Source organism: Pongo abelii, chromosome 7 (assembly GCF_028885655.2).
Source record: "Pongo abelii isolate AG06213 chromosome 7, NHGRI_mPonAbe1-v2.0_pri, whole genome shotgun sequence".
NCBI classification, from domain to species: domain Eukaryota; kingdom Metazoa; phylum Chordata; class Mammalia; order Primates; family Hominidae; genus Pongo; species Pongo abelii.
Window position 1 is genome coordinate 23,666,172 of NC_071992.2, and position 17,153 is coordinate 23,683,324.

Genomic DNA, 17,153 nt, shown 5'->3' on the forward strand with positions numbered 1-17,153 from the left:
AGAAGGGTGTCTAAAACACAGGAGGACTGGGCATGGTGGTTCACACCTGTAATCCCAGAACTTTGAAAGGCTGAGGCAAGAGGATCATTTCAGCCCAAGAGCTTGAGACCAGCCTGGGTAAGATAGCAAGACCCCCATCTCTACAAAAAATAAAAAAAATTAGTCAGGTATGGTGGCACATGCCTGTAGTTCCAGCTACTCAGGAGAATGAGGCAGTAGAATTGCTCGAGCCCAGGGAGTAGAGGCCGCAAGTGGGCAATGATTGCACCACTGCACTCCAGCCTGGGTGACACAGCAAGATCCTGTCTCAAAAATAAATAAATAGGCTGGGCATGGTGGCTCACGCCTGTAATCCCAGCACTTTGGGAGGCCGAGGTGAGCAGATCACAAGGTCAGGAGTTAGAGACCAGCTGGCCAACATGGTGAAACCCCATCTCTACTAAAAATACAAAAATTAGGCAAGTGTGGTGGCGCGTGCCTGTAATCCCAGCTACTCAGGAGGCTGAGGCAGAAGAATTGCTTGGACCTGGAAGGTGCAGGTTGCAGTGAGCCGAGATCATGCCATTGCACTCCAGTCTGGTGACAGAGTGAGACTCTGTCTCAAAATAAATAAATAAGTAGCTGGGCACGGTGGCTCATGCCTGTAATCCCAACACTTTGGGAGGCAGAGGCAAGCGGATCACCTGAGGTCAGGAGTTTGAGACCAGCCTGACCAACATGGAGAAACCCCGTCTCTGCTAAAAATACAAAAACTAGCCATGCATGATGGCGGGTGCCTATAATCCCAGCTACTCAGGAGGCTGAGGCAGGGCAATCACTTGAACCTGGGAGGGAGAGGTTACAGAGAGCCGAGATCGCACCATTGCACTCCAGCCTGGCGACGGAGCAAGACTCCATCTCAAAAGAATAAATAAATAAGTAAATAAGTAAAAGAAAGATAGAAACCATATGCGCTATAGGAACCTCCCCTCATGTGTTTTCTGCATGTCTTCAGTATGCACATATCCTTATAATCACGGAGCATTGTTTTCAATATGTGTTTTGAATTTTCATAAATGGTATTGTATTTTGAATGTTATTCTGCGTTTTACTTTTTTCAGCTCTGTCCTTGTTGCTGTCAGTATCTGGTTGGACGACTCCAAAGCTGTGTACGATCCCAGAGGGCACCCACCACAGTTCGCTTTTCTGTCCCCTCATTGATGGACACCAAGGGGCCTCCAGCACCCTCTGCTACAAACAACACACTCTACACACGTCCCTTTAGGGACTGTGGGAGACTTTCTGAGGGATCCATTCCTAGGAGTAGGATCATTGGTTTCTAAGTCATGAGTACTCAAATAAGTAATTGTTTGACTTGGTATTTGTAAATTGCCTAGAACAGTGTCTAAAACACAGTAAGCCCTATACATGGCATGTTAAATTAATTTTTAAAAATGAACAGCACTGGATTTGCCAGACTGCTTTCCAAAATCAGTCCACCAGTTTGCACTTCTCCCTGCAATTAGTAGAGTTCTTGGTTACCCTCAGAAAGGTAACCCTGAGGTTACCCTCAGAAAGGTGTTTTGTCCACCTTTCTGACTTTATTCTGATGATGGCAAAGTCACATCTCAATTGTTTCCGTTGACATTCTCTGATATTACTATCAGACGATGTATTCATACTAATAGTATTTGAACCTCTCTTCAAACACTTGTTAGTCATTTAGTCTTTTTCTGAAGTGGAAGCAGTGTCAGAAATATGTTTCTATTCTCCAAGGTAATGTAGAGAATCTAAGCAGCTTTGGGACCACATGTGTTGGAGGTTGATTTCATGTCTTGGGGTGAAAAAGAGGAAGAGGGGACAGAGAAGAAGGAGGAGGACGAAGGAGAAAGTGGTTTTTCATGCTGGTATATTGTTTCAGTCCATCAACGAAGGATCCAACTGCCCATCAGTCCATAGCAGTACTTCCCACACATTCGTGGCATCAGAATCACCTGGAACTTGTTAAAACACAGCTTGCGGCCAGACATGGTGGCTCATACCTGTAATCTCAGCACATTGGGAGGCCAAGGCAGGCTGATCACCTGAGGTCAGGAGTTCAAGACCAGCCTGGCCAACATAGCAAAACCCCGTCTCTACTAAAAACACAAAAATTAGCTGGGCATAGTGGCATGCACCTGTAATCCCAGCTACTCAGGAGGCTGAGGCAGGAGAATCGCTTGAACCCGGGAGGAGGAGGTTGCAGTGAGCTGAGATGGCACCACTTGCACTCCAGCTTGGGTGACAGAGCAAGACTGTGCCTCAAAACAACAACAAAAAACAAAACAACAAAAACAAAAACAAAAAAAAACAGCTTGCTGGACCCTGTCCCCAGTTTCTGATTCAGTGGGTCTCGGTGGGGTGGACAATTTAAATTTCTAGCAAGTTCTGTGGAGGTGCTCATGCTACAAGTTCTGGGACCCACTCTGAGAACTGCCACATGAAACCGATTCACAACCTCAGTGAGAATGGTGCCGTCATCTTGGGCAGGGCTTGGCTGCAAAAACATAAATCCAGCTTTTCAAAGAACATTAAATCCAACTGGCCACCCAAAGTCCCCATCTCTGCACCTGAATGAAGGCCAGCTCGCACCTCCAGGGCCCAGACCAGGATAGCCAGAGAGTAGCAGTGAAGGAGGCCCTCCCTCTGAGGGCTGTGCCTGTGCAGGGTCTGCACCTGCTCCTTAAATGCTACACCCTTGAGGTCTCGAGTGCCTCCCCCAGCCCTGACACAGCCCTGCTCACCTCCCCCTCCCCTGCTCCAGACCACTGACAAACATAACACGTTGCATTCTATCACTTTACTCGTTTTCAATATTAGCATCCCACACATTATCTAATTTAATTCTCATGACAACCCCAGGGATTGTCCACCCCATATGACAGATAGGAACACTGAAGTCCGGAAGGCCCTGCAACCAGTTAGGAAGAACCTCCTTCCCCTTGCCTCCTGAGCCAGGCCCCATGGTCCAGGCCCAAAGCAAGCACCTGCGTGACCTCTGCCATGCCTCCACACAGCCCTCAGCTTCTCAGTTCCCTCCCATCTCCAGCCCGGGTCACTTCCATTGTCTCATTTGCATTCTCCCCAAAGCTCTTTGAAAGGGATTGTTGAGACTATCATTCCCATTTCATAATAGAGGACACTGACTTCAGAGAAGCCAAGGGCCTTGCCCGATGCCGCCAAGCTCTTAGTCACTGCGCAGGCTGTAGACTGCAGCCATCCTGGCCCACTGTCATCATGCAAACAGCTTGGCTTCCCTCCTCTATGTACCTGCCTCCAGGTCCTTCTCTCATCTCTAACTGCAGGCTTATCACGGCTCAGCCCATCTCCTCCAGGAAGCCTTCCACAGGGCCCTGAGCTTCTCCCTCTTCACCTGTTTCTAATTCCTCCATGTGGACTTTTCTGAGCACCACCAGACTGTGCATTGCATGCAGTAGACACCTGTCCATATCCTGCACCCCTGTATCCGTGGGTGAACGCAGCACAGGCTCTGGCTTGGGTGGCCTGTTTCCCACCCGCTGTGCCTCACCCCCTCTCCTGCAACTCTCTACAGTAGCAGAGCTGGTTCTGATTCACTTCATCAGGCAATGCCGTGAAGGGGAGGGAATCCAACCCAGCAGCTGCAGTACAGGCAGGTCCCTGACTACCTTCCACAAAAGATCTTCTCCTCCCTCCAGGTGATCCCTCTGCTCATCCCTGGATGTGGCCAGTCCCCTACTACAGCTGCCCGGGACCTCAGAGGTATGACTGAAGGGGAGGGGTGCAGGGCTGGCTTCCCTAGGAAGACACCAGTACCAGGAAAAGCAGAGATGCACCGGGAGGGCTTGGACCCAGGGTCTGTGCCTCGGGAGCAGCCATGGGGGATAAAGCACAAAACTAAACCTGTCCCTGTCCCTCTTACCCCTCCCCAACCTTTTGCCTCAGTGGCATCACATAAAGGGAGTATTAAACTCTGTATCAAAGCAAAAGAGGATCTGCCCAAGGATGACCTGGGATGGGGACGAGGGGATAGAGGAGTTAAGGCAAATGCCCGTAAGTACATACCTCACGAGTGTCCACATACATACACATACAAACACACATTAGGCCTTTTGTGTTCATACCCTCACCCCCAGTTCTGGCTCTCCAATTTCCCCGGTCAGTCCTGGAAATAGCTTCGCAGAGGGGGCCATTGAGCACCTGGGAAACAGCCTGCAGCCATGATTGCAGAGACAGGTCAAGGGTACTGGGGCCAGGAGGGCAGGAGAAAGGCTCTTAGGGCCAAAGAGAGATAGAGCCGAATGCAACTAAGCATTCTAGGGAGAAATCACCAAGGATGCACCTGTATAATAAGATGCAAATTGCCAGGGCTAGGAGTGAAGGAGATGCTTATATGCAAATGAGCAGACCCAACCTCCATCCACATTAAGCTCAATTATATTTTTTAACCCCTTTTGACAGAATTCATCCTCAAGCGGAGGGGGCAGGGAGCAGTGCTCTCCATTCAAATGGGAAACTGAGACAGCCCAAGTGGGCTACAGGAAAGCAACAAGTGCCCGAGCCCAAGGGAATCCAGACTCCATCCCAGAGCCTCCCCACCTCCATCAGGAATCTGCTCTCAGCCTGAGATGCGTGGATACAGATGAGCACCTACCTAAAGAGCCAGGCCTGCATTAGGTTGCAGGAGTGTGGGACCTGAAGAATGTAAGGACCAGGAAGAGGAACCAGGAAGAAATCAAAAAAAAAAAGAAAGAAAGAAAAAAAGGAATAAAGTGGTAAAAGATAACAAAGAAGTGGATGGAGACATGCAAAAGAAGCAGAGGCACCTAGAGCAGTGTCTCGGGTAAACCAGCTTGCTTGTAGTGCAGCATCTCAGAGGGATTTTGCATAGAAAGAGAAAGACATGGGTTCTAATCTCGCTTCTGCAATAGGTGTGTGACCTTGGGCAAATCACTTAAACACTTGAACCTTGGTTTTAGTATCTATAAAGAAGGAGAGTGCTGGGTGCGGTGGCTCACAGCTGTAATCCCAGCACTTTGGGAGGCTGAGGCCGCTGGATCACCTGAGGTCAGGAGTTCAAGACCAGCCTGGCCAACATGGGGAAAACCCATCTCTACTAAAAATTCAAAAAATTGTCCAGGCATGGTGGTGGGCACCTGTAATCCCAGCTATTCAGGAAGCTGAGGCAGGAGAATCGCTTGAACCCGGGAGGCGGAAGTTGCAGTGAGCCGAGATCGCACCACTGCACTCCAGCCTGGGCGACGAGAGTGAAACAAAAATCCCAGCCCTACCTCCTTCACACAGTAACCAAGGGTCATATGAGATAATGGATGTGAAAGGGCCTTAAAAAGGACCATGCATTATTTCTAACTGGGGAATCAACTGGGGAGTTGGGGCCAGAAGGGAAGCACCTTCTCACAGCGATTAGGTGTGTTGGGGTGTGCTGTACTTTCTTTCTAATGTTTTCCACCTCTTGAGTTTCCATACCTGATGATTTGGGGGCAAGGTCAATCCTGAATGGCCTCAAAATCAGGAACCTTGGCTTCTGCCCGGGCTCTGCACCAGTCACCTGAAGGGCCTTGGGTGAGTTACTTCCCCTCTCTGGTCCTTTGCTGTCCTATGTGCAAAATGAGAACGTTGCACTGGGTGGTCTCTGGCACACAGCACAGAAGCCTGCTTTTTATGCGTAGCAGAGACTTCTGCTGAACCCTTGGTTGGTGGGTGACTCAATTTATGTTTGGTTTTAGTTTCAGCTGCTTTAGTGAGAAATTCTCCTCTCAAATGGAGGAATGGGAAGCATTTTCACTTCCCACTCAAAGAGGGAAGGATGGACCTTTGTGCTTCTAAGAACTGGGCCTTTCTTGCCCTGGAAAGTGGGTAAACAGGTCTTTGTCATTGACCTGGGAGCAGAGTCCTTTCTGTCTGGCTCTGAAATCCTGCCATGGGAGAAAAACTGGAGGCTGCAGCCACTTGCGGAATGTCCCTAAAGAAAGGTGAGGCAGAGGAGGGGGAAATGGAGGCAGGAAGTGGGAGAAGGGACCCTAGGTATGCGTTTGGACCCCTGGGCCCCATCCCCCATAGTACTCCAGAATAGACTGTGGTCCAGAAAATGCCAAGCCTGGTAGACCCAGTCTAGGGGTGCTAAAGGGACACCATGCAAGCACCCCAGCTTAGCATGGAAATAGAGAACTCCACCCAGCCACACAACGGGGCTTATCTCTGCCGGCAGCACCAGCACCGCTGTGAGCTGGAGCCTGTCTTGCTGGTAACCACAGACCTCACCCACTAAGCTTCTAGCTGTTGCTCAAGACACTGCTCTAAACGTAAGCACTGCTGCATGCCAGTGATTCAGATTCACGCTGGCCCCCAGCATCAGGCATAGACTTTCCACTCTCACCTTAAAGCCACAGTTCTTCACCTTGGCACTACTGACGTTTTCAGCCAGATATTTCTTGGTTGTAGGGCCATCCTATGCGCTGTGGGATGTTTAGTGGCATCCCTGGCCTCTACCCACTTGCTAATAGCAAGCCCCCAGATATGACACCAAAAATGTCTCCAGATATTGCTTAATGTCCCCTGGGAGGCAAAATCTTCCCCAGTTGAGAATCACTGCCTTAAACATTCAGAGAGGACACAGTTCAGAAAAGAAGTAGGTTGGAACTACTACCACTGGCCAGGCACAGTGGCTCATGCCTGTAATCCCAGAGGCTGAGGCGGGTGAATCACGAGGTCAGTAGTTTGAGACCAGCCTGGCCAACATGGTGAAATCCCGTCTCTACTAAAAATACGAAAAATTAGCTGGGAGGAGTAGTGGGCACCTGTAATCCCAGCTACTCAGGAGGCTGAGGCAGGAGAATTGCTTGAACCTGGGAGGAAGAGGTTGCAGTGAGCCGAGATCGCCCCACTGCACTCCAGCCTGGGTGACAGAGTGAGACTCCGTCTCAAAAAATAAAAAATAAAAAGAAGAAGTAGGTTGTACTCCCGACCCCAAGAAAGGTACAGACATTTGCTGTTGCAGGTTTTCTCTCCCCCAACCCTCCCAGCCCCACGTTATCTAAAACCAGGACAACTGACACATTTTTGAGGGATGATTAAAATCATGCTTCTCCTGGGTACCATCATGCACTGCAACAAACTTTGAAAGACCTCATGATGGAATCAACTGGTAGAATCCGCGAGCCTCAGACACAAAACATGCTGGAATCCTACCCATGGGCCAGCAGGGAGAGGAGGACAATTTTGGATCTGAGAGAAGGGACTCAGATGTAGAGCTGCCACTACTCCACTCCTGGGCTCAAATCACAGAGCCCAATTTGAGTCCAATCAAGCTACAGCTGATAGACATGAGTCCAGCGGATCCGGTCTCCCAGTGGGAGTCCTCACTGATTTCAGAGAGCTCCGCCTGGGTTTAAGCAGAATCCTAGCCAGTGCCTGCAGGTGCAGAAAACAGCCCTGGCTTTCACAGAGCTAGCAAAAGTTAGCCAGAGAGACAGATCTCCAACCAGCAAGGCTAGGATTCAGGAGGGCGTCCTCCCACTGAGGAGTTGAACTGCAAACCAAGAACCACAGCCAGACCACTGAACCAGTTATGCCCAGTCGAGCTTGCAGGAGGGCCAGAGCTCATGGGCACCTGGGGATACCAAGGACCCACCTAGGACACACATGCTGACAGTGGAGGAGCTGCTAATGTTCTTGGTTGCTCCCAGATTCAGCGACTGGATCCAGTTGGAAGGACAGGGCCTGGCACCTGGCTGAAGAGCTGCAGCACTTACCTCTGTAAGCCATGCCATCAGTCTTGACACCGCAGTCTGGGGATTTCCTGGTTGATAAATTGCCCATCCCCCTTTAATGTGGAATTCACAATAAAGTCCTCCATAGTTGTATCTTCCCTAAATCAAGCTTGCCAGTTATAGAGCCCAGGGAAAGGCCCACTATGGGAGGCTGCTGGATGCAGCAAGAGACAGCATGCCATGATGTAAGCGGTAGAAAGAACCTGGGCTTTGGACTCAGAGAAGCTGCATTCAGGTCCCATCTCAGCCGTGCACAGCTGTTTGGCCTACAGCAAGTAACTTAGCCTCTCTGAGCCTCAAGGTTCGTCTCTATAAAATGGAAGGCTGGGCACAGTGATTCACACCTGTAATCCTAGCACTTTGGGAGGCTGACGTGGGCCGATCACCTGAGGCCAGGAGTTTGAGACCAGCCTGGCCAACATGGCAAAATCCTGTCTACTAAAAATACAAAAATTAGCCGGGCGTGGTGGTACTCCCAGCTACTTGGGAGGCTGAGGCAGGAGACTCACCCGAACCCAGGAGGCGGAGGTTGCAGTGAGACGAGATCACGCCATTGCACTCCAGCCTGGGTGACAGAGCGAGACTCTGTCTCAAAGAAAAAAAAAAGGAAATGGAGCTAACAGGCGATTCCTACATCAAAAGACATTGAGATGAAATGGGGTGAAATCACAAAGTTTTGGCACAGCACTCAGCACACGAAGAGTCCTCAACAAGTGTGCTTTATTCTTAAGACAACCCCAGCTCTCAGATATTACAGGAGTGGCCTCTGCTGTCCCCATGACACAGTGTGCAGTGAGCATCGACTGGCCTAGGCAGCAGGGCTCAGGGAGCACTGGCTCCAGATGTCTGCATCTGCATCCAAAGACAGCAACCCCAGCCCAGGGCAAACCCACACTCCTTGCAGCTTTGGAGGCTCAGAGAGCAGATTCCTCCAGAGAAAGGACAACTCTAAGTGCATTCACTGTGCTGACCTCATGAGGGAGGTGCAGCCCACATCACCCGGAATTCCAAGGTCTTTATTTTCACCTGTCAGGGAAGCCGTGAGATGTGCGCTTGAGAACCTACGCAGCATTCCCCGTGGTGCGGCTCCTGGGTGGCTGTCAGCTGTATCCAAGGCCCGTCAAGAATCATCGAGCATGGCTGGCCGTGGTGGCTCACATCTGTAATCCCAGCACTTTGGGAGGCCAAGGCAGGCAGATCACTCGAGGTCAGGAGTTTGTGACCGGCATGGCCAACATGGTGAAACCCCATCTCTAGTAAAAGTACAAAAATTAGCCAGGTGTGGCTGTAATCTCAGCTACTCAGGACGCGGAGGCAGGAGAATCACTTGAACCTGGGAAGCGGAGGTTGCAGTGAGCCGAGATCACACCACTATACCACACTCCAGCCTGGGCTACAGCGTGAGACCCTGTCTCTAAAAAAAATAAATAAAAAGGAATCATCAAGCATGCCCTCCCAGGGCTCTCCCCACCACCCTTTGGCACAGCAGCTGAGGGCCAGCGTGCACATCCCAGACTGCAGTGCCCAAGGTGCTCCCGTTGCCAGCAGCAACCTCAGACCTGCAGGGTGGCCCCCTCTAGGAGAAGCCATGTGGGCAGGGCTAAAGCTTCTGGGGAAGAAATCAGAGGCCTAGGTTTGCCTTAGAACAGCCCAGCCAGGGGCAATACCAGCAGATTTCTTTAAATATCCTCTGAAAAAATAGGCATTTGGGAGGAAAGTCAGGGCGAAGGCTGCTTTGTGGTAGACACCCACTGCTCACCTTCCTTCCTTTCATAACATTCGTCATGCATTCTTGTTTACGACCTGTCTCCACCAATCAGCTGTGAGTTCCGTGAGGGCAGGGACCATGTCTGACTTGTTCTTTGCTGCATCCTCAGCACTTACCCATGATGTTTGATGAATGAATAAATACATATCTTCAGAATACAGAATGTTGAAGTGGTTTGGAAAAGATACAGCATGAAATATCATTAAGTTAGGTGACCTGAAAATATTTCAGAAACCCAATGAGTCTTGTTGATGCTAATGATGCCTCATGGTTTACTTTGTGGAGACCACAGGGCCCTGTGATTAAGGCAGTTAAGCAAGTATCACCCAGCAGTGAATCAACTCCCACTCCTGCTGGACTTTGCTCAGGGCTATTAAGAGTGAATTCGCCTGTAATCCCAGCACTTTAGGAGGCCGAGGCGGGCAGATCACTTGAGGTCAGCAGTTCAAGACCACCCTAGCCAACATGGTAAAACCCCATCTCTACTAAAAATACAAATATCAGCTGGGCGTGGTGGCGGGTGCTACTCAGGAGGCTGAGGCAGGAGAATCACTTGAACCCAGAAGGCAGAGGTTGCAGTGAGCTGAGATCGCGCCACTGCACTCCAGCCTGGGCGACCAAGCAAGAATTTGTCTAAAAAAAAAAGAAAAAAAAAGCAGAATGAATCCATAGAAGTACTGCTAGGGACGCTCAAATAATTGTCACTCATTGAGGGACATCCACAGTCAAGCACCTTACACTGTAGAACCTGTGTGCCCTAGGACTTCCCCATACATCCAGAGCTCCAGATGTGGAATCAGAGTTTGAAAATGCCCTGTTTTTTTTTTGTTTGTTTTTTTGAGACAGAGCCTTACTCTGTTGCCCAGGTTAGAGTGCAATGGAGCAGTGGCAGCTCACTGCAGTCTCAACCTCCTGGGCTCAAGTGATCCTCCCATCTTAGCCTCCCAAATTGCTAGGAAAAAAGGTGTGCACCACCAAGCCCAGCTAATTCAAAAAAAAAAAATTGTAGAAACAGGGCCTCCTGGCCTCAAGCAGTCCTCCCACTGCAGCCTCCCAAAGTGCTGGGATTACAGGAATGAGCCACCACGCCCAGCCTGTATTGCTCTGATCTTGAAATCAAGAGAAGAGAAACTCATAGAGGCCTTCATGAAATCCCACACCATCTGCACACAACAGCTTTCCTCAGTGAAGAGAAAACAAGTGTGCAATTGGACCTCACTGCCACCTCCTTAGACCACCACATCCCTGTTACTCTAATTAGCCAGCCCTTCGCCTCTCCCACCACGAAGCAGGGTCTGTACAACCCATGATGTGTTTGTTCTCAAAACAAAACAATAGCTTCCAACTCAGGAGGCTGAGGTGGGAGGATCACTTGAGCCTAGGAGGTCAAAGCTCCAGTGACCTATAATTGTACCACTGCACTCTAGCCTAGGTGACAAAGCGAGACCCTGTCTCAAAAAAAAAAAAAAAAAAACCAGCTTTCAGCCTTCATGTGGCAACTCCATTTCTATCATGTGTTTCTTCCTCAAAAAGCAACAATCACAAAACCAATTTAACTCCTACTAGGAAAATGCCTTGTGGTACTGGACTCACCATCCTGAGGTCACGTCCAGGAATGTCAAGCCATTATAGACCTCTAAGTCTGCACCGGAACGTAATAATAAACATAATCCATCTCTGACCAGTGATGCTCCACCTCACCGCACTAGGGCTATGCACAGCCACAAGATGCCAGAGAGTTCTGATAAGCTCATTACTTATGACCTGAGAGCAACCTCATCTGGCCATACATTGATAAAGAAGCCCTAGAGATTATCACAGAAGTCAAGAAGTCTTAAAACTAATTCTATGTCCTTGCAATGAGAAGGCTTTTTTGAAAATCTTTTCTACGGCGGGCCTTCTCTCTTAATGACGCCACAGGTACTCAACCCTGAAATTAGAGGCTCCTGCTCAGCAGTTATGACTATGTGTTTATCACCAAGCTCAAATATGTACTTTGACATGCTGATGTGCTGAACCACCTGCTGTGCCAGGTTCCAGAGAACTACCCTTTAAAGTGGCCTAGAAAAAGGAGAGAAGGCCACAAAAACAGAAGTGCAGATTAGACATGGTAAGGAGTGTTGCAATCACCATGTGCTACAGAGACAAATTATTTCAGAAAAGGAACCCACTCTCGGCCGGGCGCGGTGGCTCACGCCTGTAATCCCCGCACTTTGGGCAGCCAAGGTGGGTGGAACACAAGGTCAGGAGATCGAGACCATCCTGGCTAACATGGTGAAACCCTGTCTGTACTAAAAATACAAAAAATTAGCTGGGCGTGATGGCGGGCGCCTGTAGTCCCAGCTAGTCAGGAGGCTGAGGCAGGAGAATGGCATGAATCCGGAGGCGAAGCTTGCAGTGAGCTGAGATCATGCCACTGCACTCCAGCCTGGGCGACAGAGCCAGACTCCGTCTCAAAAAAAAAAAACAAAACAAAAAGGAACCCACTCTCCTAAAGGAAAAAAGACTCCCTCCCCCAACTCAAACAGCAGGACAGACTGAGAGGGGACATTTTGCTTAAGGGCAAGTCAGCCCCTTTGAAGGACAGAGGCAGAGAAGTGTAATACATGCCTCTATTTTTGAGTTTCTTACAAGCTAACTAGGAGAGACAAGGCACACAAAATTCCAAGTTCAATGTCTAAATAAACAATGTAGAGTAAGTGCTCTAAGAACTCAGGATAGACTTGACTACAAGCTTGGGTGGCCACAAGAGGACTTATGATGAATGGGATTTGGACAGAAGAAGACAGGACTTCTAAAAGCAGTTTTGCAAAGGAGAGAGTGGTGTTAAGGGCCTGGGGTGATTGGAAAAGGGCCCCAAATCCCTCCAGAGCAGTGGGAAGAAGGTGAGGTGGAGACTGCCAGAAACCAGCAGAGGAAGACTGAATGTAACAACCAGAAATGCAGACTCTAGAAGCAGGGTAACCAGATGTCCTGGAAGGCCTGAGATAGTCCCAGTTCACTGCTATTTGTCCCTCTGTCATTAATAGTTTCCCCTCACACTCTCATGAAAATCACACTCTCATGAAAAATCCTATGGTCACTCTGGTTGGCGGGACCTTTGAGCAGCCACCTGCTCTACCCACAGACCTCTCACAGACCGCAGTCCCCACCCCTCCCCAAAGGAGACTTTCTAGCCCAGATCTGGAAAATCTTATTCAGGGCACACACCCTGGGCATGAATCTGTAAGGGACACCAAAACATCAATGCAACAAATAAGTCATATGGTGCCTCAAACTCAGGCCTCTACACACAGCTTCTTCAGCAACTTGGTCCCCACTCCAACAGAAATAGACAGGGGTTGGTAGGAACCAACACACTCTCATTAGGCACCAATTCCAAACCCACAGACAGAGCGTGGAACAAATATTTAGCAAAGCCTGTTTGAAGGGGTGCCCGCACATACCCCGCCTGAGCGTCCACATGACTGGTCCAGGCCCTGGCCCCAGCTCTGCCCAACACTAGCTATGTGACCTTGGACAGCCGTGTCCTCTCTCAGCCTCAGCATCCTCACCTGAAACACAAGGGGCTGCTGGGCGAGGTGAACTGCATCTGTAATCCCAGTGCTTTGGGAGGTCGAGGCAGGAGGATAGCTTGAGCCCAGGAGTTCAAGACCAGCCTGGACAACATAGTGATACCCCTATCTCTACAAAAAGTAAAAATAAAAAATAGTGGGGCACTCACCTGTAGTCCCAGCACTAGGGAGGCTGAGGTGGAAGGATCACTTGAGTCCAGCAGGCGGAGGCTGCAGTGAGCCATGATCACACCACTGGACTCCAGTCTGGGCAACAGAGCAAGACCTTTAAATAAATATATTTGAAGCCCAGTGCAGGAGGCAGGGCCTAGTGGGAAGTGTTTGGGACATGGGGGCAGATCCTTTATAAATGTCTTGGTGCCACCCTCCCAGTAATGAGCTCTCACCCTCTTAGTTCCCTAGAATTTCCCCCCACTCCCAGAGCTAGTCATTGAAAAAAGCCTGGCACCTCCTTTTCCTCTCTCTTGCTTCCTTCCTTTTCCCATGTGATGCCTCCTCCCCCACACCTTCTGCCATGAGTGGAGGGTTCCTGAGGCCTCACCAGAAGCAGATGCTGGCGCCATACTTCTTGTAGAGCCTGCAGAACTATGAGCCAAATAAACGTCTTTTCTTTATAAATTATCCAGCCTCAGGTACTCATTTATAGCAACATAAATGGACTAAGACACCATCTCTTAGAAGTCCTGGCTTCTCCAGAAAAAGAAAGAGAGTTAATTTAAATTTTTAAAAAGGCTTATGCAGAACAAGAGACTCCATGAACAAATGAAAAGATAAGCCACAGACTGCATGCAACCGAGAATAGATTCACAGTCAGAACCTATAAGAAATTCCTACATATCAATAAGAAAAACACAAACAACCCAATAGGAAAATGGGCAAAGAAAATGGATAGACAATTCACACACAAAAAAGAAGCCCAATGGCCAGTAATCATGAAAACATGTTTAACCTCACTAATAATGTTGAAATACAAATTAAAACAATGAGGTATTGTTTTATACTCACCAGATCAAAAAAAATTTGTTTAAGTCTGACAATGTCAAGTGATGATAGACTAACAGATGCTCTCATACACTGTTTGGTAAGCAATCACTTGGAAAAACAATGTAGCTATCTCCACTAGTGTCAAAAATGTACATCCTCCACAGCCCCACAATTCAGCTCCTATGTACGTGTCCCAGAAAAGCTCTCTACCCATAGTATAAGGAGATCCCTGTCACCTTGCACACATAATACTCAGGTGCTCAAGCATAACAATGAAGAAAATGGGAAAAAAATCTAAACAACCATTAACAGAAAAATGAACAAGTGATTCTGGTATAGTCATACAAGGAATATTATACCACAGTGAAAATGAATGGACCAAAATGACAAGAACCACATGGCTAAGTCCAATGGACCAAAATGACAAGAACCACATGGCTAATGTTCAGGGGGAGAAAGCAAGTTGCAGATTTATATAGTATAATACTGTCCATATACATTTTAATTATGCAAAACTATATGTACTTTTATACACATACATTTACGTACTTGTATGTATATGTATATATGTATATATGTGTTTATATATAGTTTCTGGAAACATATCTGCAGCAAAAATATACAATTATGAGTGGGATGACAAACTCCAAATTCAGAAGAAGAATTGTCTCACAGGAGAAGGTGGGATGATGGGATTGGGGTTGGGTATTCAGGGGGCTTGTATTGAATCTATGATTATGTATTTATTTATTTTTAGAGACAGGGTCTTGCTCTGCCATCTAGGCTAGAGTGCAGTGGCATGATCATAGCTTACTGCAGCCTCAAGCTCTTGGGCTCAAGCAATCCTCCCACCTCAGCCTCCCAAGCAACTGGTACTACAGGCACATGCCGCGACACACAGCTAATTTTTTAAATATTTTTTTAGAGGCGGAGTCTTCCTATGTTGCCCAGGCCAGTCTTGAACTCCTGAGCTCAAATGATCCTCCCACCTCGGCCTTCCAAAGTACTGGGATTATAGGCATGAGCCACTGTGCCAGGCTGTGGAACCTGGAATATCTTCTTTAAAAAAAAAAAAAAAAAAAGAGGGGGCTGGGTGTGGTGGCTCATGCCTGTAGTCCTAGCACTTTGGGAGGCTGAGGCAGGCAGATCACTTGAGGTCAGGAGTTCGAGACCAGTCTGGACAACATGGTGAAACCCCATCTCTACTAAAAATAAAAAATTAGCTGGGCATGGTGTCGCACGCCTGTAATCTCAGCTACTCGGGAGGCTGAGGCATGAGAATCGCTTGAACCCAGGAGGTGGAGGTGCAATGAGCCGAGATTGCACCACTGCACTCCAGCCTGGGCGACAGAATGAGACTCTGTCTCAAAACAAAACAAAACAAACAAATAAAAAAAAAACACACACACACACACAAAATAAGAGGGTTAGTGCACAGGTAGGTATAGGAGGGTGGGTAGCAAAGGTGTCCTAAGGACCAAAGGTTCTAGAACTAAGAGGCCACACTCTGGGACAAGTGTGGCTGCAACTCCCTAAGCCCCTGCAAAGGTAGCACCTCCTTAACAAGCCTGAGGGATCTGGGGGTGTCAGCTGGATAGAGACAGGCTGACAGGTCAGGCTGGCAGGTGGGGCGTGTGGTTCCTCTCAGTCTCCCTGTCCCTCTCCTGTCTTTGGCTGGCCCTTACGGATCCTTTCCTCAATTGGTCTTCATCGCCTCAAAATATATACTGAGACAAATTTCCTCTCCCCTTCATTGTCTCGGGAAAGAATGCAGTTTTTCCCTACTGGGCTGACAAAGATGAAAATGTATGATACAGCCCAACATAACTGGTATGAATTTCTTCTGCAACACACTGGTGCAAGAAATGTCACTTTATCATTTGTCTAAATCAAACTGAACTTGGCTACAAGCCCCCACTCTCCAGAATCAGTAGAAAATTCAATCTTAGTCATGTTCTGGAGGGTTCCTGTCCCACCCGAGGATCATACTGAAGTGTTGCGAGAATGATACATTTCAAATTCAGTCCAGTATGGGCAGCAATGATATACCCATCGTATCAGCGGCCATGATCCTTTCAAAGGCCCTGGCTCTCACCCTCCATACCACACTCAGAGAGGGCTCCCAAGTTCACATCACTTAACATTCTGTTTCCTGGGACCTAGAAGCCACCCTATCAGAAGTCCAGCCACCTCCCACAGCTCTGTGTCAGTGGAGCGCAGGTCCTGGGACTCACAGTAACCTGGTACCCCAAGCCCACTGCAGGAAGGTCTGGGTCACTTCCCACATCAAATTCCAAAGCAGACCAAGGATAACAGCCCCTGTGGACACCTACCCTGACATATTGTCAAGCTCTGGGAAAAAGGGCTAAGGCTGATTGTGAGCTCACAGAGCTGCAAGCCCCGAATCCAGGCAAGGGACACCCCATCTGCCTGTGCTCTGACTTAGGAGTTTTCACACTGCTAGACTCTTGGATCTGGTTGACCTCTTTAGTCCGAGTAAACCCCAGGAATAGAAGGAGGGAGGAGATATTAGATTTACTAATAGAAGAGGGAGGTTGGCCAGGCGTGGTGGCTCATACTTGTAATCCCAGCACTTTGGGAGGCCGAGGCAGGCGGATCACTTGAGATCAGGAGTTCAAGACCACCCTGGCCAACATGGCGAAACCCTGTCTCTAATAAAAAATACAAAAATTAGCTGGGCATGGTGGTGGGCATCTGTAGCCCCAGCTACTCGGGGGGCTGAGGCAGGAGAATTTCTGGAACCCTGGAGGTGGAGGCTACAGTGAGCCGAGATTGTGCCACTGTGCTCAAGCCTGGGCAACAGAGCCAGATTCCTTAAAAGAAACAAAAAGAGAGAGAGAGAGAAAGAGAGAAAGAGAGGAAGGAAGGAAGGAAAGAAGGAAGGAAGGAAGGAAGGAAGGAAGGGAGGGAGGGAGGGAGGGAGGGAGAAAAGCTCAGAGATTGACTAGCCACCTGCCTTGGACAGAAGGAGAACTCAAAGCCAAGCCTCTCTGACTCCAGGCCCTCACAGTAGACATC

General features: G+C 48.7%; 1 long non-coding RNA gene across 1 annotated transcript; it reads right to left on the minus strand.

Moving 5' to 3' along the window:
• Positions 1-8,491: 8,491 nt before the first annotated feature.
• Positions 8,492-16,434, minus strand: LOC129060780 (uncharacterized). The gene is made up of 3 exons (XR_008527683.2): positions 16,349-16,434; positions 9,547-9,703; positions 8,492-9,201 (listed from the first exon to the last, which is right to left on the minus strand). It is a non-coding gene; the product is annotated as an uncharacterized LOC129060780 (long non-coding RNA).
• Positions 16,435-17,153: the final 719 nt, after the last annotated feature.